Source organism: Crocodylus siamensis, chromosome 1, assembly GCF_052110815.1.
Source record: "Crocodylus siamensis isolate JL-2025a chromosome 1, ASM5211081v1, whole genome shotgun sequence".
Lineage (NCBI taxonomy): Eukaryota > Metazoa > Chordata > Crocodylia > Crocodylidae > Crocodylus > Crocodylus siamensis.
The window spans coordinates 144,847,980-144,873,724 of NC_143395.1; the positions used below are offsets into that span (position 1 = coordinate 144,847,980).

A 25,745-nucleotide genomic window follows, 5' to 3' on the forward strand; every position below is an offset into this window, starting at 1 on the left:
GTATGACCTTAACTCTATGTGCAAAATCTTTATGTGTCTCAGAGTATTTAAAGTTCAATGTTTTATTAGGGAAAAAATGTAATCACAGAAGACATTAAAGAAGAAATGAGGAAAATTTGAACTGTGTTGAAGCCCTGGGTTCAGATGGCTTTTACCTTAGAGGTTGATACAGTAGTCTCTTCTTCAAAGAACCGTTCTCCAGATACCCTTTTTTTTTAAATCTTCTGTGATATTTAAGCTATATATGTGCTATTCTCTGAGAAAAAGGGAATTTAAATGATGTGAATTGACTATTAATATGCTTTGTGACTGACAAGGCGAAAACCTTTTCTTTTGCTAAAAGAAACCATAGGTTAAGATAGATTTTTTTTAGGTTGGAACTCTAAAACAAGTGTGTAAGAAATTTTAAAGGCATGAAATAACATTTGTGATTGCTTGAAAGAAAGTCGCTTCTAAGAAATTTCTATCAGATGTCTGGACTTTGATTCCTATTGTAGGTAACACTAGAATTGTTTTATTGAAGATGGTGACTGAAATGCATAGAGGAGAATGGGAGCATGGGTCACCCCAGTACCTCAGGCAGATGCAGTTTAATATTGACATAAAATTAAAAAATAATATGAAAATCAAAATTAGATTGGAATTTTCGTGGGTGTGTTTGTATTCACCTTTGTCCCAATATTGGATAAAAAAGAAATGTTTAAATATTTAAATTACCTACTGGCTGGAAATTCTGATTTTTGACCAGCTTTGTTCTTTACCTTCTCAACTTCACCAATTTTAATTTCCTCAGCTTCCACTTCAGGATAGTCTGGTCCATGGTTGATCTGTAGGATGTAGCCTGTCTTCTTTTCCTCCTGTCCAAACTTCTCAAATCACCCTTTCCTAGCTCTGCCTGTCTTTGAGACGTTCTTCCTACCAAGAACTTTCAGTTTCAATTGAATTCTGTTCTCTCCGACATTCTTTAAAAGCATGAACTCTCCAGCATTAAGATTTCAGTTAGAGACTTCCTGACCCAACACAATAGTAAGGGTGAATTGTTCCTTTCAAAATGTACCTTTAATAAGGTAGGTAAGGTCTTTTACAAGCTAAGTCATAGGTTTTAAAATATTTGTATCAGCTTGAGATCTAAGCATAGTTTTTAAGTAGTTTTTATTTCTAGTTAAAGTATTACAGAATACCTTGTCCTAACATGACTTAGCATATGAAGCATCTTTGAATGGTGTACTTATAGTGAAAGTAAGAATGTAAAGCTTATTTCAGGTGTCTAACTACATGTTGATTAGAAAAATGGTTAATATAATACGTCCCATACTCCATTTTTTTCTCATTTAATTTAAAATGTCTAGCCAATGTTCTTGGTTTTTGTAATAATTAATACTGTTGTAACAAGAACTAAAGTATATGCTAATTGGGCAGATGAGGAAATACTTTCGTTTACATATCGTTTGTTAACATGGAAAATGCAATATATTTAACTGTTATGTTTACTAAAGCTGGGATTAGAAATGTAACTTGTTCTGGCACTTTTATTCATGTGTTACTTCAGATGAACAGTACATTACATTCTGTTATGCAGTGTTCTTAATCATAGGAGCCAGACAAGTTTGAGGTTCCAGTTCTAAAGGTTTTTTACTATGATTGTGATTTAGTTTATCTTAGCTGTTTTATTTTATGGATTATTCAGGACTCAAAAGCTTACATAAGGAATATGTTCAATGAATGTTAAAGAACGTGTTACATTAAAATAGCAATCCTAAACATTTGAAAGATCAACCTTTTTTAAAGAACTGTTTACATGCCTTTTTAAAAGCAGCTGTAAGGTTTGTTGTTGTTGTTGTCTCTTAGTCCATATTTGATTTTAAAGCTCTGCAGCTTATTAAAAAGAAATAGAAAAAACTTGAAGATTAAATATTTTCACAAGCTTACAGTATATAATTCAGACATTCTGTTTCAAAATCTGATGGGCATTGTTAATCATTTAGGACTGTTTATAAATGACATCCAATGCTTGTTTGGTTCTTTGATTAGCCACAGCCTCTGGATGGTCATGTCTGAGTTTCCCTGTCTATTTACAACAAAAATATATAATGATTCATTTGTGATATTTACATGAGAAAATCTATAGCTGTATAGTGTTATACATGTATGGCCCTATAATCCATCTCCTTGGCTTGCCAAGTTTGATTCCAAATTGGCATTTTTTCATGAAGGACAATGTATTGCTGTTATAATCATTCTGTGTCTTTAAGTTTTCTCTTTTACTCTGTTTTTTGTTAGTTGGGTTTTGTTTGGGGTGGGGGAGAGGTATTTTTTTTTTCTGACTGGCTTATGCTCATTTATACAGATGTCCACACAGTGGGTGTGTCTACACAAGATGCTGACTGCTGTAGTCAAATAATAATATGTAGTAGGGTGTCACAGCATAGACCATGCTAATACACTACTGCAAATGTCTATATGTGCATTTACTGTATGTTCAATTTACTGTGCAGTAATTTACTGCACAGTAAACAGATTTACACTGGTGTATACATGTGCAGGCATTGAAGTATTAATGCTGTGTGTGGACCATCTTGGAACTACAATAAGTCCCAAGTCAGTCCAGAAACACAGTGTTGCTGCATGGTAAGGTGTCTACACATGCGTCGCCGTGCAATAACTAATCAGGTGTAGATTTGATACGTGCACAATGCAGGTATCAAATTTATGCCCGAGTTGGCGTAAATTTCCCTTTTACCACACAGTATGGGGGTGCAATGTAGATGCCACCTGTATTGCACAGTAATTTTCAGTTGCTGCACCATAAATTTGGTTACTGCACAGTAAATGTACATGTGTAGACATGCCCAGTATTATTAGGCCACTGCTCAATAGCATCACTTAAAAGACATTCACTGGTGCTACTGCACAGTAACTCCAGTTACTGCATATTTATTTAGTACTTGCTTCTCACATACTAAATAAATGTACAGTAACCACTGTACACTAGCATCTCATGTAGATGCACCCAATGTCTTTTAAACCACTACAGCCCCATGTGAAGCTATGTAGGCGTATCACAGGTTAGCCATTCAGGGAACATGAGCACTCCCTTCAAGCCTCTGGGGGGCATTCTGTGTTGACAAACGTGTTATGTTAGAAACCATAATGTCCCATGTAGCAGGTGCAGAGTGAGTGATGCCACAACAGCTTTCCACAGATCGTGGGTGAATGGATCTTTGCTCTGGATAAAATTTGATTTTTGGCAATAGAGTAGTGTCCTATACTAATTCTTAAGAAATTAAAACTCAGAATTAGTTAGAGAAACACCTTGGTTAATATGTGCTACTTAGATCACTGAAACACTGAGCATAATTGAAATGAAGTCTTGGTTTTCTTAGAAGTTAATGGAAAGCAGCCTCTTGATTTTAGTGCATTTGCTTTGAATTGCTTATGCCGGATTTTTTTTGCATTACCTGAACACATTTAATTTCTATAGAAAGAAAAAGTGATTTAACTTGTTATAAGTCAAAACTAGTTATAAGGCAAAAAGTTCTAATACAACTGTGAACCAGCTTTACTTTGAACTTTTTCTTTTGAAGTGACTAGATGGGAAGTTGATCACATCCCTTTAACAGAAGCTGAAAAATCATAACCAAATATGGAATTTCATCTTAACCTTATGCTGCTTTCAGTAGTAAATGTAAAATACTCAAAAATGATGACCACTTTAGACTTCAGTTGCTTAATTTGAAAAATATGTAGAGTCAAAACTGTAGTCAAATTACTTCCTGAGAACCTCTACCCAAGAGAGAAATTTGACATGCATATGATCACATTGCTTTTAATATTCAATTAATTGTCTTCAGTGGAACTAGTAGTGTGAATCACAACTGCTCATATGTTTAAAGTTTTATGGAGGGAGTCTTTTTCCTTTCTTGAAAGCTTCAAGAATGCTTAGGTAAATATACACCAAAATGTCTCAGACTATTATACATGTTGTGCTGAACCATAAACACCATCTGAAGTGTTTGGGTATGCTTTAATTAAAAATGCTTAGCATAAGGCTAACAAAAATGTGACAAGTTTCTGAGGTAGGAGATGTTATATTAAAATTAATGTTATATTAAAATCACCAATGTCTAGCTAATGAAAATGTTCACAATGACTGATACAATTAATTTTATATACCCCCCCCCTTCCCCAAAATGGTGTTGGTGTGGCTTTGGTAGAGATTGTGAGTTTGTTCAAATATTAAATTCACATTGTATTAAAGCACCCTAAAGCTCATGCTTTTCTCTGTAGTGGCAAGGGTTGATTTTCTGCAATTTTGCAATTATCTGTTCTCTTCAGAGCTCTGAGGTCTTTTAAACTGCTTTTTAATTAGAAAAAAAGTCATTTCTTTAGCTCCCAAGAGGGATTTACTGTAACTTCTTAGGATGAAGAGGAATTATTCAAGAAGATGCTATTATTTCTTGTTGTGACTGTACTACATAGCTTTTCAGTCCAGAAAAGGGCAGTTTCAGTGTTGAATATTTAATACTTCACAGGCTTTCTTCACTGGCCTAGAAACATAGTTTTATATGTTTGGGTATAAAGATTGTACTGCAGCCACTGTCTGGGTTCATCCAGAGGACTGTTTAAGATTTACATACACATACAGTCAACTTTTAAACTATAAGTGAAAATTTTGATAGGTGAAAAGAGGGCTACTGCAACCATTGCCTGCAATGGATTTGTTTACTATGGCTATAAACATCTCCATTAACCATAATTCCCAGGCAAAAGTTTAATTGCTGTCAATAGTAAATGTATATCACTTCCATAAATAAAACTTAGGTTAAAAGAGATTATTGTTTGAGAAGTATGACATCCTTTGTAATCATTTTGGGGTAATGCAGTCTGTAGTTATAATGTATATCTAGTTGTATATGGGTTACATATAGTCTAATCAGGATAAAAACAAATGGGATAGATGGGAATATGTGGGACTTCCGTTGTATTCATTTTCATTTTACCCATGCTGGCTATCCCTCAGGATGTTGGCGTCGGCCAGTCCATTAAGGATGGCCTCTTTAAACTTTTCTAAGATCTTCCCCAGGATAGAAGTCAGGCTGATGGGCCTATAGTTAGCCAGATCCACTTTCCTCCCTTTCTTGAAGATAGGCACTACATTGGCCTTCTTCCAGTATTCGCGCACTACACCAGGACACCAGGAGTTTTCAGAGATCTGTGCCAGAGGCTGGGCTATGACGCTCGCCAGCTCCTTGAGTACCCTGGGGTGTAGATTGTCAGGACCAGCTGACTTGAAGGTATCCAGCTTCTCAAGGTGTTCCTTTACGAGGTCAGCATTAATGGAGGGCAGGGGATCTTCCTCACCCGAACCTCCCTGTCCCGTGGCGGGCATGAGTGTCCCATGGGACTGATGAAAGACCAACGCAAAGTACCCATTTAAAAGGTTGGCTTTTTCCTGGGTGTCAGTTGTCAGATGTCCCATCTCGTTCAGCAGGGGTCCAATGTTGCCCTTGCTTTTCCTCCAACTCCCCACATATCTGAAAAAGGACTTTTTATTGTCCTTGATGCTCAAAGGTACTTGGAGTTCAGTTGCAGCCTTGACTTTCATGGTTTGCTCCCTGCAGGACCGGACCAGTGCAGAATAAACATCCTTGGAGGTGAATCCCATCCTCCATTCCTTGAAGGCCTTTGTTTTTAGCCTCAGGAGGTCTGCTAGGTCCCTGGAGAGCCGGGGGGCTGCTCTGCCCTCTTGTTGCCTTTCCTCTGAGATGGAATAGACTTAGCTTGTTCATTGAGGATCGCTCCCTTGAGGAGCAACCACTCATCCTGAACTCCCCTCTCCCTAGGATCCTGGTCCCATAGGGCCTCACTGGCAAACCTTCTGAGCTTGTCAAAGTCAGCTTTCCTGAAGGTTAGTCTAAACTGCACAGATTGAATCCATAACCGATTGAACAGACGTTCACTTTTAAAACTGGAAGAGCAGCCAGATTCCTGCAGTGACCCATACCAGTACCTGGGGGGTGAAAGAGTACATCTCCCAGGCTGCCAGCCACTGCTGAAGGAAAGGGAGGAAAGCTTCAAGGGAAACCCTCAGAGGCTTTTGCTCCCCTTTGCACTTGAACAGAGGTGCAGGTGTGTTAAGGCTCAGCTGGCTTGAGCATGGGGGGGGTGCGTTAAACTCCCACCCTGGCCCTCACTTACCCAAGCTGAGATCTATCCGGGGGGGGGGGAGGGTTGGTAGTAAGCCCTCAGAGGCTTTCCCACCATCTCCACTCAAGTGTGGGGGTGGGGACAACAAGCCCCTGAGGGCTTCTCTCCTCCCCTCCTCCCATCCAGGCAGACCCTGGCTGGGATCTAGTGCTAGGGTTTTTTCCCCCACCCCCATCTGTGCCAGCCAGAGCAGTGATTTTGCTCTGGCTAGGCAGCAGAAGGGTGGGGCAGACACTACTCTGCTGGAGCAGACAGTGCAGCACAGGGGGTGCTGGGGGGCTGTGAGTTAACTTGAATCGGGAGGGGATCTGGGACAGAAGTTCCATAAATTGGCTTGACCTAAATTAGGTAAGATTAGGTTGGATACTATATCCAACGAGGTTTATCATAAACTTGCTTTGGCCATTTTGAAAGTTGTTTATGTTCACTGAACTTCTGTTCTGTTACAGGTTTAAACTGGTTTCTGATCACTTAATCCAGTTTATGTATAACTTATGTCCCTAGGCTTCCAGGTTCAAAAAATCTGACTGATATATTTTAAACATGACTATATGAAGTTTACAAGAAAATGGTAAAGGCATAGTTCTCCAATACAATCTATTTGTTGTAGAACAGTTTTTGTGGTATATCATTACCTCCAAAAAAAAATAAAGAATGAAACTGAATCTGGCACTTTATTTTCTTTCCCACTTCACAAATATTAAACCAAATTTGTAAAAGAATGCGAAACTTGAAACAAATATATTAAAGGCCAGGCTAAAAGTATTCAAAAGGGGCCTTAGAACTAGAAGGGAGACTCAAGTAGGTCTGTATGAACATATTTTTTTCAGTTAAATGCAAATATTTTCAAATATTATTTTAGATCAATATGAAAGCAAAAATCTTTAGAATTTTGAACAAATTGAAGAAGAATAACAAATAAGTTTGACTTGGAACAAAGAATTGTACTTTGGCTTGCGACTTTTTTAATAACATCACAAAAATTTGGAAATGGAGGGTGAGATTCACAAGAGGAGTTTGATGCCATTCACAAAACTGAGGTGGTGCTTGTAAGTTCTGTAGTTAATTGCTGACATGTGAGAGACCTAGGTCCAGAGCAGGCAGAAGGGGTCCCCCATTCTCAGACTAGTGTCCCAAGGCTCAGGTTATAGGGAATTCTAGGTGTGTTGGTGGGGGGGGGGGATGTTCTCAGTGTTTTCTATTGAAGTTATCCCAGTTGGAATGAGAGGGAGAGAGAAACAGAGAGAATGACTATATCACTTCGTAGCTTAGAGCTGGTCCTGAAAGAGGCAACACCTGGTTTACATCCCTGTTTCAACAAGTATTCAATGTTCAATACATCAGTCAATGTTTAAGCATATTACAGGAAGAGTAGTTGAAGAGTATGACTAAAATAAACCTGCAAGCTTATATGGATCTAAAATCCATTTGAAAAGTAGAGTGTTTTAGAAATCACATGCCCTATAGCCTTTCATACAAATACTGTAGTGTCTTTAGTAATTATCGGTATCTGTAAAATTTATCCATGTTTTATGTTTTTTGCAGTCTCTCTCAGACTTTCGTTTAATTTTTTTTCAATATTTTCACCAAAGTCTTTTACCCAAGTTCATAAACCACGTTTACTCTTCATGTCAGTAATTAGATTTATGATTTCACTCAAAATTGATGAACTTGTTTACAAACTTGAATATTCCTATAATGTCTCATCATTTTTCAGTCTGCCTATGACCTATGTTGGCTTTAGGAGAGAGCAGTGGGGGTGGTATATTGTTGGCATTTGAAAATTGGCCTCATTCCCAAGGCTGACAGGATAATACTTCCCTTTAGGCAACAAAACACATAGTAAACCTACAGAATAGTTATTCACAGAAGGAATTTTCTGATCCTGAACCAGTTATGGCAAGGCTTTTTTTTCTTTAACTCCTGTTCTTTCCCCCCATGGTAATTCTGTTTTGAGATTATAAGGATTTCACAATCTCTTATCATGCAACTTCTAATGATTTTTCCCCCTCAAAATCAGTCCATAATATCTTGTTAATTAGATTTTAGTTAAAGTAGTGTAAACCAGAGATATTCCTCTCTGTATGCAGATCTATTTACATCTGGAGCTTAAGAAATCCAAATGATTGATACGCTTTCCTTACCATAGAAAATAGAAGCCTTAGGACTAATATTTTAAAGTGTGTTTTTTCTTTTTTCCTGGTTTTGTCATGTCATCAGGTCTATATGCTGTGACTATGGTAATGACCTCTGTCTATATGTGGGATTAGCTTTAGGTATACCCAAGCAGCCAGGGGACTGGCAAACAATTACAATAGCGTTTATTTTTAATAGTGGTTCTTTTAACTTGGCTCATGAAAAACTAGAAAATAAAAAAAAGATAAGTTTTGACTTATCAAATACCTTCAGTATTTTTTAGTGCTGATGAGAGAGGAGCTAGAATTCTAGAAAATAAACTTTAGCCATGAGATCACATGTAACTTGTAAAAAAAATAGAAAGAACAGGCAGCATTTAACAGATGTAATTTTCTGGCAAACTCACTCCACTGAGCCACGTGTGAAATTTCTCTGATGTCAGGAAAACTACTTCATGACATATAAATATGTGAACAAAGGAGATTAGGAAACGGGGTTCATGATGTGTAGCCAATATTGCATCCTGTTACGGTGCTAATGAAGTCAAGAAATGTTACACTCAAATGCTGCTTTCTTCAATAAGGGTAACTCCCATTTTAAGATTTTTTTTATCATTTTAGTCTCAAGATTTTGTGGCTGATTGTTGGATCTTTTTGTTTTTGTTTGTTTTTGATAAAACATCAATAACCAGTCCTGCATCCCTGATATATGTTACTATTTTTGTTGGATTCCACTCTCCAAAAAGGGTGCTGAATCATATAATAATGCAGTCTTTGTGATCTCTATACTTACAGTGAACTTCCAGATATTCAGGCCTCATCTTAGCCCCCATCAAAAGTCTTTGGATATGTGCAAATATTCCCAGGACCCACTCTACAATCGTCTGGCTTACTTTAAGCTGCATGATCATAGCTTGGGTCCTACTTATGCAGATGTTTGTCAGTTCTGGGAGCCATACAGGTAAAATGATCTAAGTAAATTGGGGTGGGAGAAGGAGTGGTCGGATTGGAGGGATCTAGTAGGTATGAGTAGGGGTGGTGGGATTGGTGCGGGGGGTGGTGCTGGTAGGTGGTGGGGTCTTGTGGTTCTGAGGGGAGGAGTGTGTGTTGTCCATCCAAGCTGGAGTAAATGGCTGGGTTTTCCCAGCCCTGGGACTGCACTCCAAACAAGAACAGATGTTCAGTAAATTGGGCTAACTCATGACTGATCTAACTTAATTCACCTCTTCAGTGAGCTAAATTAGATTGTGGTGGCCATTTTTTTTTGCTCAGTCTAACCTCGCCAAACATATACAGATTGACCTAACCCTTAGTAGGTTGATCTAAGTGTAACTTCTACCCATTTACCAGGATCCTTTTTATAATGCTTAGATATTGCATATGATTAAACTACCAGGTGAAGTATTCTATGAACCCCCATGTTAAAGTGACTAAATCATTTTTAAAAAATCAATCATATGATATTATTTTTCCAAAAGTTTCCCCCCCCATACATTTTTCTTTCTTCTTCACAGTGTTTATTACCCTTGAAACTGACATCTATTAAATTTATCTATGGTCATTCATTATCAGTCACTTTTCATGGTAAATATCCCCCATTTCAAAGACCATGTTTCCATTTGTGATATCCTAAGAACTGGGCTTAAAAAGTCGTGAATGGATCCAGTGTCGTTGTCTGCTGGTCTCTAATTTACTTTGCAATACTCTTAATTATATTTCACTCTCTATCTCATTACAATTATTGACTGATGAAAGTTTACCTTGTTATGTTATCTCACAATTTACATCCAGTCCTATAACTTTTGGTTTATTTTAGTATCTTACTTTGCAAGTGATTTTCACTGCAGCACCTAACAAAATAAAATATGCTTCAATTGGATGGATTTTGTAACTCTGAGTCCCATTTTTTTGGAGGCTAAATAAGTGTTCCTGCAGCTGCAATACAACCCAGTCTTACCTGCTTGCAAAATGCCATAGGGAACTCACGAAAGAAACTTTCCCCAGGGAATTATGCTAGGACATGAACTGACATCTCGGAAATGCTGGATGTTTTATACTTGGAACTTTATAGTTGAATCATTGTAATGTTTAGCTTTCATGCAAGTTTAACCTATTCCTGTCATGTTCTCATTACTTCCTGCAAGACAGAATGTCCTTGGCATCTGATATTTGAATGGGGTTTGAAATTGCTGTGTAACTTCCAGAATAGGTCACTAAATAAATATATTTGAATAACCTGCATTAAAAACACATTCATTATCTGAGAAAAAAGCATAATGCTAGTGCTATATGAGTTCTGGAGAACCTGTATATCTGTAATTTATAGTGGAGGCAAGGATTTTCTGGAAGTGATACCTTTTATTGGACCAATGGTTATAACATCATTCCAGTATGACCTTAATTTATAGAATACTATTTCTTTCTTTGGTAGCTAATGTGTTAAATGCATTTAGGGTTTTTGTGTTTTTGGTTTTTGTTTATTTTCAGTACTCAGCAAAAACAATGTCACTTTTTGCAATGTCATAAGTATTAGCCAGGAGCCAAAGGGAAATTAAATTAAAGCTCCCAGGGGCCAAAGGGAAATTAAAGCTGTACTCTAGTGCAAAAAACCTGATAATTCCTTTTAGGTGGATATGTAACTCAGTCTGACTTCTATATTTCAGTATTTGTTTCTTCTGTTTTTCAGTGGAAGGAGCATCCACTTCTACTTTGGTAGATACTCTCTACCTTTTAATTAGAATAATCTATTTGCAAAATACTGTGATAAAACAAAGACCAAACTCCACATTCACATACAGCATTCTTTCTTCAATACAGTGAACAGTCGGTACTCTTGTCTCGGTTTTACATGTGTGTTTCTGGCTAGGATCATACACAATTTAGGATTATGCTTGAAGTACTTTCGAAAGTGAGAAATATGTGAAAACTTTACAAACCAAATTTTGTAAATGAAAAATTTCTGTTCAGATGAGATGAAACTCCTGTCTGCTTTATCTGAACCAAACCTAAAAACTTTGAAGTTCATTAATCATTAACTGCATCAGTGTCTGATTTCATTAATTAGTATTACTAGTTTCTAGTTCATAACACACTGAAACATGGTGTTTCTGAGAGAACTGTGTTATAATGACATTTCTTTCATTATAAATGAGAAATGTTTAGGCCCAAACCACAGATCAGAATAAACTTAATTTTAAAAGCGAATTTGGACACCAAACACTTATATTCAAACAACCCAGTACTACTGTTTTTTTTCAAAATCACATATTTTTGGCTTCTATCAAGATTTACTACAAATCATGAGCAACACGTAGTATTTTTATTGTGTACATCCACTGTATTCATGTATTTGGGTATTTGTAAAAAAAAATCTGGAAAAATTAAAAGCCCATCATAATAGGAATATGAACACATACAGCAAGTCTTAGAATTGATTATATATGTATCTATATCTAGATCTATATAATATATCTATATAATATATAGATCTAGATATAGATACATATCTTCTAATGATGTATTTTGAATAACTGGCACAAATGAAAGAATACTATATTTTCTTGCATGCAACATGCCCTGATTCACACTTTGTTTTTGAAAGGCAGAATGAAGAAAAATGATTTTTCCGGAGTTATAATTGCATAGAGCACGGACAGAGCATAATTTTCAGCTGCTTTACCCTCCCTTCCTGCATAACTAAATACTAGTCCCTACCTGCTGGTGAAGATTAATCTTCTTGGGTAGATCTGTGCTTTTGAAAAAGACCTAAAGCATGTGTGCTGAAGACTCTGAGCTAAAGGTGCTGCTAAATAGAGGGACCAGGAGCAGTTAGTAGACACAAAATCACCTTAAGAAAAGTTAGCTTAATTAATGAAATATTGAGATAATTAAAAAGAGAAAATGAACCATTATGTCAATTGACTCCCTTAGCTGCTTCAATAGGGATAGTAATACCACAGCTGCTGCACTGTGGAGCAGGAATCAACTTTCCCACATATTACATGCATCCCAGTTTGATTTTGATGCATGTTGTACATGAGAAAATATGATGGTAATATAGTGGAAAATCATTGGCAAATAATTCACTGGTTAAGAGTAATTTATGACTCTAGTCTAAAAGAAATGTCAGGGACTAATATACCAGAGGGAAAATTGATGAGTATTCCTCAATATTCATTATTGAACTATTTTAATTGTGGGAAACTTTTCATCTCTTCATAGGGTAAAAGAGTAATTCTTCATTAAATGCTTTTGTAACTAAGCCCAAGGTAGATTCAGAAACATACTTCATCTAATGAGGCAAAATATTTCCTCTGCTGTACTGACAATACTAAATAACATTTTCCACATCTTTGAATGATGTGCCCTGACAAGTGCAAGTGAGAAATTAATGTTCTGGATGATGAATTCCCATAAGAAGTTCTTGGTTATCACTACATAGAATTTCAATTTGGTATCTGCAATGTCCTCAATCTGGACATTGTAAACAACTATTTTTAAATTGCTTAATACATGTTAAAAAGATGATGATGTGGATGTCATGAAAGGTCTTCAGCACATGGCCTGATACCAGAATGAATGTATGAAGCATTATTAGGATAAAAGACTTAGGCCTTTTAGCCAAGGATGTAGCAGATGCACCTGTTAGAGCTGCTACAGTTAGGGCCAAATCCTATTCCACTCATGATGTAGCTATAATGACTTTAGGGGCTCCTATACACATGCACAGAGCCTGCTTCAGTGCACTGGAAATGCAGTGCATCAGAGCAGACTTGATTCATCGAGTCTGCTGGAGCACAGAAATTGATGTGATCTGGCTGCCTTCCATATCATATACAGCAGAGTCGCAGCACGTCTCCACACTGCAAAAAAGGTGGCGGAGCACTTTGAAATAAAACATGTTTTCAACGAGTTTTAGTTTAAAGCTGCCCACTGCCATTTTTTTTCAATTTAGGGACACTGATACACGACACATGAACATTGCTCGCTAATTAAAGCTCCCGGTGCCATGTCCCACAGCATGTGTAAAAATGTCCTAGGTGCCTAAGTCTGATTATATTCCACTTTTTCAAGTTTTTGAAAATTCACCAATACTTCTACTTTTGCAACCCATTGTTATCTGACTCTTAAAACTGAGTAACAAAAAAGCTTCAAGAAGGGAGAGGACTAACTCACCTTTTGCATTAACAATTGTTCAGGGATTAGCACAGGGTGGAATATAATCTCCCAATGGCATATATCCACTTTAGATGCCTTGTAGGTAGAATAGACTTACTCTTAACCTATACTGGCAGAAAGAGTAAATGTAAAATAATAATAATTTCTTTTATTACAGAGAAGGAATAGATTTTAACCTTTATCTATCATTGTCCACAGAATTCAATGGAAGCTGATTGTACAATAAACCCAGTTGATCTTGGTGCTGTCTGACTAGTTTCATATTCTACTTCAAAAGCAGGTCTTTTGCTGTGCTAAAGGGGTACATAAAGAGTCAGTGAGCTAGGACATACAGCAGCTGCTCAGTTAGAATTCTGCTACTTTGGAAATCTTATTGAAAATTTACTCGGCAACACCACCTAATACATGCAATGACATCAACATGTGATGCCAGTTGGTACTAATGATACATAAGGAAATGGTGAATATTAATCAGTGACTATTCCTGCTCCTTCAATTCTTCCTTCACTTTACACCTGACTTCTTACCATCAATTGTGATTTAAAAAAATACTTTGTATATGTGTGCATGTCATTTTTACAGAGAACCATTATATTAAATATTGTTCCTGGAGTCTATTGGTTTTTATTTGCATACGAGAATTAAGAATGAATTCCAGCTTTGCCAGTTAGTGGCTTCCAGAAACAAGTGTGGTTTGAGCAGGGGAAAAAACAAACCCTTAGTTCTGTTCTTTCATGACTCATTGTTCCTCTCTGTCCACGTCATTACACTTTTCTCTGCATATGTGCAGTCTTGTGGTTAAGAGATTGTATAAAGACATGGGAAATCTAGGTTCCAATCCTGTCTCTGTCACAGATTCTTTTGTGTCATATTTGATAAGTAAGTTAATCTCTGTGTGCCTCAGTTCTGAACCAATAAGATGAGAATGATTGTTTGGTTTTAATTTTGTTTGAAGATAAATATCTATATGTTCAAGATATAGAAGCCCATGTAGTTTCCCTACCTGGAGTGCAGAGATAATGTTCTTACCTGCCTCACGGAGCTATTGGAAAGACGAATTAGTTGATAAAGTTTCCATAACAACTTAATTCTGCATTAAATTATATTAGTGTAAACAAGAGACATCAGTAGGCTGTATTGCCCAGCCCTTTGATGCAGGTTAGAGCAACATATAAGCTTGATCTATACTTATACCTGCAGCTAAAAGTATACATTTTGGGAAGGAGATGTCATGGGATACTTGTATAAGTGATGGGAGTTTAGTCCTCAGGGTTTCATTCTATACCCCCTAAATTGAAATGGTGGGTTTTAATTTTTTCTATCACTGTGCACATGTGATCTCTCAGAAATGTGATAAAATGATCAGTGTGCTGTTAACAGTAAATTACTTCAGGGGTTCCCACGTGACAATCCACCCCCCTGATTTCTTTGTACTAAATTACAGCAGGGAGCACTTATACATCACAGCATGCTAATACAGGGTTCCCTCGCTTTATGCGGGTTCTCTTTGTGGGAATTTGCTCTTATGCGATGACCCTTTTTATACCAAAAATTCATTATATGCGAGGTAAATTCACTCTTATGCAATTGGTGTAGTGGAAACCCTCAGTCAACTGATTTGTGCAGTACATTGTGGGAGTGATGAGCACCAAATAGTCTCCTGTGTGGTTCTGTGTTCCTCGCTCATTGTCTGTGATATGTGTTTCTGTAGTTGTCATCCCCATTATGATGGTGCCTCGTGCTTGTGTGTAGTGTCTGCTGTTGGAGAGTACCAAAATTGTTTTGTAATAGTGGTAGAAATAGGTCTGGGGGTCAGTACAGTCTAGGTCTTGGAACATATCCCTTCCACTACGTATGGTGGAGAGGCTGGAGCTTTCAAGGCTGAGGATTTTATTATTGTGACCAGAGACCAGCATCAAGCTGTTTAGAGCATCAAGCTGACCAAAGACCAACATGAAGCTAACCTGGGGTCAACTCACAACTTCCCCACCTTCCACAAGTTATCAACCCCCACCCACATCCACAGTCCTCCTCTTAAGGAGAGACAATGCAAAGTGAAAAATCCAACAAAGCAAGTAGAAAGCTTTATTTACAACCAACAAAAATTAAAAAAAGAGACAAACCACAGAACAACTCCTTTAAGATAGTGATTTATACTCAGTATGAATTACTATGAATTACTGTAAAAGTGCATGAATAGTGAAAAAACATAATGACAATAATGGTGCCACTACTATAACAATTACAATAACATCCCACTTACTGTAATAGCACATGAATTGTGAAAAAATGAAATGACCAATAATCAATATAACTAAAAGAACCTGGTCTAAGGTGGACTTTCATTCAAAGCTTGACAGAGAATTATCGGATCACAGAGAATGGATCTGTGCCCACTGTTGCTGCTCCCTTGCAGGGGTAGGTACAGGGCCAAGTGCAGGGGAGGGCCAACAACCACCAGGTATAGAATCAATACCAGTACAGCCATCAGTATTTTCCAGTTCTGCCAGGTCTTGGAATGCCTCCTGGACTCAACACAGTTCCTTTTGTGCTGGATGGCCATGATGCTTCCCATAGCATGATGGGCCTGTCTGACCAGCTTGTGCAGCCACTGCTCACACTCCCTAAGGGCATTCTCCATCCTGTTGGTTCTTGCATTGGCTGCAGCCTGCCTTGGTTGCCTGTCTGTCGTTGGTGGTAGCATTGGAATCAGAGCTGAAAATCAAGAAATGCAGAAAATAGGGTGAATTAAGGATGCTTGCCACTCTAAAAAGATGCACTTAGTGAATCTTGTGACCAGAAAAGAAGCAGTCTGACCAACATGCCCGAGAAGAGGTGCCTGTCTGTGGGGAGTAGCAGGCCCTGAGTGCCTGTAAACAAGTGCAATCCTGCTTTAAACACATGGCTGTAAATATGTCCTCCTCCACCCCTTCACCTCAAGTCCATTCTGTTCTCCACTGAACATCAGACATCTTGGATCAATAAGCCCCCCCACCCCCCCAGGGAGCTTTGCACTCAGTTTATAAGTCTTGAGGTAACCTGGCCAAGGGAAGTGCACCCCTCTCTCACCCTGTAGTGGTAGGACAGTGCATGGTGGGATCACCACCACTGTCACAATGAAAATGGGAGTGGGGAGGAATTACAAGGACAAAAGGAATAAGAATAATGTAGGGGGAGACGGTGGGTGGGGGGAATGGGAGGATGCTCATACCATGTTGCTGGAGCTGAGGTCTTTTGGGACCCCTTGGAATCCATGTCTGGCATAGATAGCTATATGTCCCTGGTGTGTGTACTTCTTGCCTGTTCAATGGAGAGCTCTTGCTCTGAGCCTCTCAAAGGAGAATGTTAAAATGGCCCAGTAAACTTTGAGGACCCATCAAACTCCTATTAGGTGTTAATTGCTCAGAGCAGAACACATCCAACAGGGCCAGAGCTCCCCTCTCCTATTATTGCAAGAGACTGGCCACAAAAAATCCCTGTCCATGGCTGGCACAACAGCAGGCTAAAGTGAGGCTAAACAGTAACCCATGTGTGAAGACACTGCTCCCAGGGGTCACTGGTTGACAGACTGTCCAGCCTCCTGAAAGCCCACCTGCCCCCTCCCTTGTGTGGGGCAGGCACAAGCCTCAGGTCTGGCTTGTACCTCAAGGCTGAGTCACCAGGGCAAACCAGGAAAAGTATCTGTTGCCCTGGAACTGCCAGTCAGCTTTGGGGGAGGGGAAGGAGGGGCTGCACACCTAGGGTATTTGATGGTCACCAGGGAAGGGGGCTCTGGCATAGCAACTCTGTGTATCTTATGGCATGCTCATTCTGGATGCTGTGGAACAGTGCCAGGCTTCCTAGTGACCCATGTGTCAAGAAACTGCTCCCAGTGGGACATGGTGTGAAATGCTGTGTATTTGAAAAATAGTGAGGCAATGAATGGTGATGGAACTCACCTGCTATTCATAAAGTGATCGTGTTGTAGGTTTGTGATGGGGTTCACAGAACACCACTTGTTGGGTTCACGTTAAAGCAGTGAGCCAAGTAATGGTGTTTTGGGCAGCTGTCAAGCTGCAGCCAGCCAAAATGATCTTGAGGTGACCTCTGAGCAAAGGAAGTTCACACCTTTTCAACCCTAGAGTGTTTGTGCAAAGTTTGGACAACAGACATGCTCCACACGTGTTGCAACCTTTGGTACCAGGCAGAGGGGTTCACCTGCTGGGACATTTAGGGGGCCAGGCAGAGTTGAGCCAGGGAGGTGTGGTTTGACTGCATAGAAAGGCTGTGTATCTTATAGGCATGCTCATTCTGGAACAGTGCTAGGCTGCCCAGTGACCCTTGTGTCAAGACACCACTCTCAGCAGGACATGGTGTGAAATGCTGTCCATTTGAGAAATAGCTGGTGAGGGAATTAATGATGGTAGAACTCACCTATTCATAGAGCAGCTACACTTTAGGCTAGTGATGGAGTTCACAGAACACCACTTGACAGCTTTATATAAAAGCAGTGAGTGAATTAATGGAGTTATGGGAGGCAATTACACTGCAGCCAGTTGAAAAGGGATGTTTTAGAGGTACAGGGTGGGGAGTCACAGGTCCCACTCCCAACAAGACTTGTTTCCTGTAGCCACTCCTCCTTTCTCTGGAGTAGGGCATACCCAACGGGGCAAGAGATGATCTCCCTGTTGTTGAAAAGACTGACAATTGTTCAGACAATAAGGGAAATTTGGGGACCCATAAACCTCCTATCAGATGTTAAATGCTCAGAGTAGAAAACACCCAACAGAGCCAGAGCTCCCGTCCCCTGTTTTTGTAAAGAATGAGAGCTGGACAGTTCTCCAGGCAGCAAGGGAACCCATTAACCTTCTATTAGCTGTTAAATGCCCAGAGGAGGAGCCTATAATAGCATGCTTCAGTGTGCAGGATTTCTGTAATAGCACAGAGGGGGTCAGGCTACCACACACAGCACATTATACCCAATAATGGAGAAGGGAGCACATTCACAGGAGACACTGATCAATCTCCAAAAGAGACCAGGATCGCCCAAATCTTCCATCACTGAAGACACCCACCCACCAAACCAAGCGAAATAGGAGATGGCAAGCAAAAATGGTTTCTTTAAATTATTTATTTAATGAAGTAAGGAAATAAGGTGAGCAGTAGATATATTCATGTTGGCCTCTGCAGCTACCCCTGGTGTCCTAAAACATTATTACACACAAATACATGCAAAAAGGGGGTTCAAAATACAAAAAGTGTAGTGACAATTGGTCAAAGGGATTCAGTACACATAATTAACATGTACACGTGACAGATTTATGACTGTATCATTGCAAATTGCAATCAGGATGTGGTTTAGTTTTGTAACAATGGCTGTGTGTAGACAAAACAAGGGGCATGTATGCATGTAATTTTAAAGCAGGGTAAATGCTTTTGCATCACTTTAATGGTGTTGGTGTTTGCATGCTTTGGTGGTGTATTGTGCATTAATTCCAGACACTGTAGGAAATTTGGCAGTGTAATGCACCTTAAATGACTTGGGGCACAGCAAATTAAAACTCCTCCAACATGTTTTAGTTTGCTGTGCCTACAGCTATGAAGTGAAGCACTAGGTTCCGTGCAGGTCCATGGCTCTGCAGGAAGCCCTGCAGGCAGCCTGGCAGCAGCCGGGGAACACAGGCTTTGCCCAAGAGAAGTGGTGAGCCTGACTTCATCGGGGGGGCTTTGCCCTCTGGAGCCTGCCTGACTGCCTGAGCTGCACAGGGCCTTGTACTTCCTTCCACAGCTGCGATGCCCCTTGGGACTGCCCAATCTAGGTGCCTGTGGGTGGGTGCTGCCTGACGGGGGCTGCCACTGCCACGGAGTGAAGCACTGCCCCCCTGCCCCACAGCCCAGGGACCGCTCTGCCCGCCAGCAGCTTGCCCTCCCCTCTTCATCACCGGAGAGGCTGGTAAGTCAGCGGGGTGTGTGCATGACATGGGAGTTTAATTGATCCTAAATTGAAGCAATATTTTTAAAAACCCAAGACTTCAATTTAGGACCCCCGTTTTGTCTACACGCGCCCAATGAGATCTAATATAAAACCTCCAAAACTTGCATACATGTAAAGTGTGATGCCATTAAGCAATACAAAGGGAAATTTTTATCATGCGTACATCGTCTCACCATCACTTATACAAGTTCCCATAGTGTCTTTTTGTCATTCTAGAAATTTACTATCTGAATAAATACCTCTTAGCACTGGGTAAAGGGCTTATTTTATTTTTGTCTTATTACAGTACCTGAAAAATGCTTTAATGTATTGGACAATCTGGACCCAGGGTGTTTTTCATGCTTAAAACCACTGAGCACAATATAAAAATCAGGTGCACAAAAAGCTACTGAAGTCCTAAATATTAGTATGTTTGTTTTTTTCCCTCTCCCCCCCAGTTGAAAGGAAACCTCAAGGCCTCATCTGGTTTCTTCTTTTCTGCATCTTCTGTTCATTTCATTAATTCTCTCTTTGTGTCTTTTTTTGCAGCCCACATGTTGATACATTCCCTTTTTTGTTTCCAAGAGAGGATTTCACAGAGTGCCTGATCCAACCAGTCACTTTGATGTTCATCGCTAGATTATGTAGGTAAAACTTAAGCTATATTATAATCAGTTTCTTTTCTTGTTTGCAGTGTTTCAATGAATACTTGTTTTTTTCCAGCAAAGACTGATTGTCATGAGAAGTAAGGTTCATTTGAAATTCAAGGGACCACATCAAACATTAAATCATTTACTGTAACTTTGACATTGATTGCATTATAGCATGATGCCATGGATTCCATCTTGAATATATTCTTGCTCATTCATCTGCTCCTCTTGTCATATCTGCTATAAGAGTTTATTTACCTTGCAAGCACAGGAGTGATTGTCTGAGCTAGCTTTTAAATAATTAATTTGGATATTACTAGCAGTCCAGTTAAGGCAGCAATTAAACTCACTGAAAGTTTGTGAAAACCTGCTCAAGAAACTGGGTAAATGCAGTGACTGCAGTATACACAAACCTTAAGGAGAAAAAAGTGCAGTGGTAATGTTAGTGTTTATGGGGAAGTCTTCTGGAGAAAGTGTTTCTATTGTACTGTTGTAATTCATCCTGAGCTCCTGAGAGAAACTTAAGTGGACCTATTTATAATGTCTTCCTTGAATTTCAGTCAAGTCTGAGAGTTTAAACTATAATCCACCAATAAAACTTCCCCACAAAAAGTGTTGGTCTTTGTTTAGGCCAAAAATGGAGAAAGGTTGAAACTATTCTGTATCAAGGTCCTGATCCCAAAATGGGAAGAGAGGTTTCTCCTGCTTCTACCTCCTGAAATATCAACATCTTGAATATGATAGCGCAGCTGGCATTCCTCAAATGCAGTTGTTCTAGGCTGTTATTTGTTCAAGTTGTATCAAGCTATTCACTACTACTTGTTAGATTTGTGTGTGTGTGCATGTGTGTGTCCAAATTTCATCAGTAATGAAGCTGTATGTGACACAGGGCTGTCTTGAGGCCCATCAAGGCAGTCCACCTTGCCTCATCTGCCATGCTTTTGATGTTTCCACAAAAAAAGGTGTGTATATGCAGGAGGCTACCCATTTGGTTGTCCTGATACCAAAGGTGAAATACATGGCTCTAAAACCTCATAGTTTCATAGTTACATAGTAGTTAGGGGTCAGAAGGGACCTAAATAGGTCATCTAGTCTGACCCTCCAGCACTGACTGGAGCACACGCTGGGATCACATGACCCCAGACAGGTGTTTATCCAACCTTTTTTAATTTACCCAAGGTAGGAGCGAGGACCACCGCCCTAGGAATGTGGTTCCAGATCCTGGCCACCCTAACAGTGAAATAGTGCCTCCTAATCTCTAACCTGAACCTATTCTCCAGCAGCTTCTGGCCATTGTTCCTTATCACCCCAGGTGCTGCTCGGGGGAATAGGACCCTTCCTATTTGCTGCTGATCTCCCCTAACAAGTTTGTAGGCAGCCACCAAATGCCCCCTCGGCCTCCATTTGCTGAGGCTGAACAGGTTAAGGTCCCTCAGCCTCTCCTCACAGGGCCTGCCCTGTTGCCCTCCAACCAAGAGGGTGGCCCTCCTTTGAACCATCTTAAGGCAGGCCACATCCTTCTTAAAGTGCGATGGCCAGAACTGGATGCAGTACTCCAACTGAGGCAGAACCAATGTCATGTAGAGGGGGAGGATCACCTCTCTGAACCAGCTTGAGATGCATCTTTGGTTCCATGACAAGGTGCGGTTGGCTTTTCTGGCTAAGGTCTGACATTAACGTCTCATGTTCATCTTGGAATCAATAATGACTCCAAGATCCCTTTCCACTTCTGTGCTCTCAAGGAGGAGCTCCCCAGCTTGTATATATGCTGTGGATTCCTTCTCCCCAGGTGCAGCACCCTGCATTTATCTACATTGAAGCTCATCCTATTACCATCCGCCCACTTCTGTAGTCTGTCTAAATCCAATTGCAGCCTCTCTCTCCCTTCGAGCGTACCTACTGCTCCCCACATCTTGGTGTCATCGGCAAACTTGGACAATGTGTTTTCCACCCCCTCATCCAAGTTGCTGATGAAGTTGTTGAACAGTGTAGGCCCCAGGACTGAGCCCTGGGGGACCCCACTATTCCCAACCCGTCAAGCTGAGTATAACCCATCCACCACCACTCTCGTTATACACCAACCTCCCCTTATACCATGTCCCATACCTCACAGATAGCATTACATACTGGTAAAAATTATCTTGGCCCCTTACTGAGCTAAACTCAGTCCCATGCTGAGCCTCTATCATTCTACCCCTAGCAGGGCAACATTCACTCTGCCCCTTTCTTGGGCCTTAGTCACACTGCCCTACTTTATATAGCCCTTCAGGACCACCCAGACTCCCTACTCTATACAGCCCTTCAGGATTCATCTCTTTCACTGTCAATCCTGACCGACATAGACCTTCAGGCCACCCAATTCAAACCCTACTCTATAATGGGGTATCACCCACACACTAGGCTGATTCCGACCCACGTTCTTCTCTGGCCTTGGGAGTCCCTAACTCAGCCTACAGCCCACTCAAGCCTCTCCCCTCTACAGGGTAACCCACCATGTCATGGGGGCTGAGGCTTTACAGCACCCCATCCTTACCTTTCACTGGGGAGGTACACGTGTGGCATTTCCTGGAGACTGCCCCACCACAAACAGCCCCACCACACCATCCCATCCCAGCAGAGTGCAGTTTTTGGTTTTATCCAAGACCAAGGAACCTCCTCCATCCCCATAGTTGTTGCTCTGACCTCCAGGTGCTCCAGGACCTGCAGTCTGCAAGCTCAGTGATATTGCTTCTCTGGCTCCCTAAGTGTAACTGCCAGCTCTATTCCTAGAGTCTGGGTTTATACTGAGGCTGCCCAGCTCTCATCCAGTATGGCCCTCTTGTGATCATGTGACTGCCTAATTGGGCCTGACTGCATCTGCCGGCTGCTCCGCAGCCTGCCTAAACCTCTTAGAATGGCGGGCACAACTTGGCAACACTGCACCAAGCTGATTCCTGCACAAAGCTAAATATATGCCATGCATATTCATATAATATATAGATAATATAACATATTCATTTTTATTTCCTGCAGAGATGAGTATTAATTGTTCTGTGTGTAATTAATATATTGGTTGTTTTTTGCATGTAAAACAAACACATTCTTCTCTTAATACTTAGATTCACATTGCTACCAATCAAAAAGCCTTCAGACTGGAGGAAAGACTCAGATGCTCTCTTGTGGCTTTCTACAAATCTCTTACTGACCTTAAAGTCAAAATGGCAGGAAAGCAATCCCAGATGACACTGGCCATACTAGGGATTTTGAACAAAGCAAATCTGCATCTCTTTTGGGTTTTGCTGGTTTCACTTTTGCCCAAATAGGAAGTTAAAAAACTGGATGCTGATTTCATGGTTTTTGGTTGTAGTGAAGTTGGTCTAAGGACATAGGCAAGCAAAATTCTTTGAACAGATGTGATGTCTTTTATTAGACCAACTGAGTAGCTGGAAAAAAAAATTCTTAGCACAATTCAGGCACAATCACCTTTCTTCAGCTGTAGGGAGTCTCTGCTGTTCTGAGACTCCAAGGAATGAAAGATGCTAAAAGTGTGGCAGGATTTCAGTGAAAATGTAAATAGATAGAAATTAGGAAAACAAAATGTGGAGCAGGGAAGGAGGGGGAGCCAAAGGTGAGTAAGGGAGACTCTACAGTAGTAGTAACTGAAGGTAGAAAAGAGGCTGTGTGTGAAAAAGGAAATAGCTGTAAATTAGGAAGACAAAGGGCAGAAAAGCAGGGGAGGGGAGGGGAGAAAGGGTTGAGGAGGAAAGAAAAGTATAAGAGGTCAGGTCTTACAGGTACATGGTGAAGAGGATGTCAGGCAGGTTGTAATGTGTCATAAATCCAATGTCTGTATTGAGTCCATGATTTTTTGTATCCAGTAGATTTATTAAGTAAAGTTTCTGGGCTCACCTATAAAAGGTGTTTTGTAAATTCCCTTTGAGGATTAGAACTGAGAGATCGGAGAGGGAGTGATTGTCTTGTGAGAGGTGTGTACCCACAGGTAGTTGGGTATTCTTGTCTTTGATAGATTTTCATAGATTTCATAGACATTAGGACTGGAAGGGACCTCAGAAGATCATCGAGTCCAGCCCCCTGCCCAAAGGGCAAGAAGTCAGCAGGGGTCATAGGATCCCAGTAAGATAAGCATCCAATTTGCTCTTGAAGGTCCTCAATGTAGGTGCTTGAACCACCTCCGATGGCAGGCTGTTCCAGACCTTGGGGGCTCAGACAGTAAAGAAATTCTTCCTTATGTCCAGCCTGAAACTGTCTTGTAGTAGTTTCTGACTGTTTGACCTCGTCATCCCTTGGGGCGCTCTGGTGAACAAATGTTCCCCCAGATACTGGTGGTCATTCATTCTGGTGCACAGTTGTTGTTTGGTTTCTCCTACATATTTTCCATCAGGACATTCAGTGCACTGGATAAGATATATTATATTCCTCGAGGTGCAGGTGTAAAATCCAGGAATGGTGATGATTCTGTTGGGGGGCGAAGGTATTGTGGGGGTGGTGGAGATGTGCTGGCAGGTTTTGCATTTCTTAATGTTGGTTTCAGAGAACCGTTATTTTAATTGATGTTAACTGTACTTATTTTCAGAATAAAGAGAGAGGGGCAGTGCAAATCACAGTTGTATTTACACAACAGACCTCTGTCCCTTAGCCCAAGATTGTCAATATGCTGCCCGTAGACTCCTACCTGGCTACCTCTCCCCTCATCACTCCACCTACAGCAGCAGCCAGGGTTTCCAGTGACCCCCTCTCTTCTCCAGCTTCTACTTTCTGCCCCCATCCCAGGGGGTCTAGTGGGGCAATGCAGCGCATGGCATCAAGGAAACCAGTGGCTTGGCATGCCCATGTAATTTGGTGCAGCAAAGGGGTGTTCACATAATGTACAGCTCGGAGTGTCCATGGCTTACACTGGTGGTGCTTGTGCAGCATGCATCTCCCACTGATGTAGCCCAGGGGCACCTACAACTTGGACAACCTTGTCTTAGATAAATGCTTCTTAAATTCTTATCAAGACCTTAGGAAAACCTGTATCAAAGCAAAGTTTAATGTTTTAAGACACCTAAGTCCTGTACACTAACTTACCAGAAATCTATATTTTAACAAATATTTTAGAAAGTGACAAGTAAATAGCAATTCTTCTCATTTTAAGTTAGATTGAAACCAATGTCATTTGTGACAATTAAGCTTAATAGATTTCTTTAGATTTATACTGTTGCACAACCATTTAAAGTATTGCATATGTAAAGAAAATGCTATAATAAGTAGAGTGCATCAAATAGAATTTATTAGTTCATCTGCAGTCATTGATTTTGCAGCATCAATTACATTATTTTGGTTCTCAGAATCTTGAATTCCCTCCTCCAGTTGAAGGGTAATGGTTTTAAGACATTTGCATTCTTCCTTTATCCAAAATAAGGTTATAATTTAGTAACTTTGCACATATAGAAATCTGTTCAGGTTACTGTATCTAATATCAAATTTAAATAAAAAAAGAAGAAGAAGAACAAATATAATATTTAAGCAGATTTTGCTAGCCAGGGTCCAAAAAGAAACCTATGTCAATTTTAAAAGCATTTAAATGATTTAAGTAATATTTATGAATATTACTTTAAACAAATCATTCTATTTCATGTAAAT

At 40.1% G+C, this 25,745-nt stretch overlaps 1 protein-coding gene across 1 annotated transcript in view; it reads left to right on the forward strand.

Annotated features, from left to right (window-relative positions):
• CHRM3 (cholinergic receptor muscarinic 3) overlaps positions 1-25,745 on the forward strand; it is a 407,999-nt gene that overhangs the window by 153,251 nt on the left and 229,003 nt on the right. Inside the window, exon 3 of the mRNA XM_090031501.1 lies at positions 20,023-20,117. The gene's annotated coding sequence lies outside the window, so the exon portion shown is untranslated. The remainder of the gene's footprint in view (positions 1-20,022; positions 20,118-25,745) is intronic.